At 50.2% G+C, this 1317-nt stretch overlaps 1 protein-coding gene across 1 annotated transcript in view; it reads left to right on the top strand.

The window, feature by feature from the left end:
- T265_00608 (hypothetical protein) overlaps positions 1-1317 on the top strand; it is a gene marked incomplete at both ends in the record, with an annotated part of 5580 nt that overhangs the window by 2582 nt on the left and 1681 nt on the right. The window lies entirely within an intron of this gene.

Genomic DNA, 1317 nt, shown 5'->3' on the forward strand with positions numbered 1-1317 from the left:
CACCTAGAAGCCAACCAGTAGTTTTCTAATCTGGCTAGTTTTATGTGGCTTGTTTGGCTACATTCGCTCTTCTTTCGTGTTTGTGTGAAAACCCGATCCGCCAGCGATCAGCGTGGCCAACTGGATGTACGAGGAATTTTCCGGATGGCTTTAGTCGTGTTTATGGCTTTGGGTGTCGGGGTCCTGGGCGACGGTTGTGTCCACAAGCAGAGAGGCTGCTTTTCACGGAGTGGAGTTGGGGATTGGCTTCGCTTCTTGTCCCCGCACCTCTGGCTCAGTCCAGTCCAGAGACTGTAACTTTGCTGACGAGTGCACGGCTGCAGCTGTGTCCTCTGACACGGAGATAAGCGTTGATCGCTCCGCGCAGTTTGGGCGCTGTTTGTATGTGGGGTTTGCCTCCTCCTGGACGTTCCTGAATTTGGTGGGCGAGGGGCCTGTGGTGGTCGAATAAAAACTGCTGTCCGGTGACGCAGCTGGTTTCTTCGGCCTGATTTCGGGAGCGCAGGGGGATGTGACCACAATCGGCTTGGTCATGAGTTCGGGTTCGTCTGATTTGGTGCCCAGTGGAAGCCTGTTTCATGCTTCCACTCCTGACCTGGTATGGTCAAGCTTACGCGCGTCTAGAGGACGATCCTCAGACAGGCGCCTGATCATTGGGTTGGCCTTTCGGATGCCTCCAGCCCGCTCCAAGATCTCCTGTGAGCCGGACTGGGAGGAAAGAGTGACTAGAAGTCCAAGGGTTCGCTTACTTCCCTTCTGGGGTGGCCATTCTGCGTGGAGCGATTTATCAGGCTTGCTAAGGATCGACGGTGCCAGCTTCGCTGGCGTGATTTTTCCGGATAATAGCCCCTAGATTGTAGTGTCTGTAATCCGTTGTCAAATTTTTCATTCTTCCCGAACTTGAACCACACTTTGTAACCGTCGTTCACATTGTATCATGGCGTTTGTTTTAATCTTACGAATACACGATTTTCCGGTGTGACCTGCCGACTTCTTGCTCAGCGAGTGTATACACGCTCCGTTGAACTGTTTGTTGACTGCTGAACAGTGGTACCAGATCTCTGTGTTTGTGTCAACTGTTGAACGTCACAATAAATCCCTGTGACATTTTTAGCCGTGAATAATTTTCCTACCGTGGAATATATCATACACGCGGAATCATCTGTGGGAAATTCCGACAAGTGAATATTTCCTTTCACAGCCAGTTGCTGCATTTGGATCGGTGTAGTGGGCTATTGGATCTCCACATTGGTGAGTCCCCATTTGACTACTCATTCTTTTCCTATTGTGATTTTGTGATTTTGTATTGGTTACTTT

Source organism: Opisthorchis viverrini (genome assembly GCF_000715545.1).
Source record: "Opisthorchis viverrini unplaced genomic scaffold opera_v5_6, whole genome shotgun sequence".
Taxonomy (NCBI): domain Eukaryota; kingdom Metazoa; phylum Platyhelminthes; class Trematoda; order Opisthorchiida; family Opisthorchiidae; genus Opisthorchis; species Opisthorchis viverrini.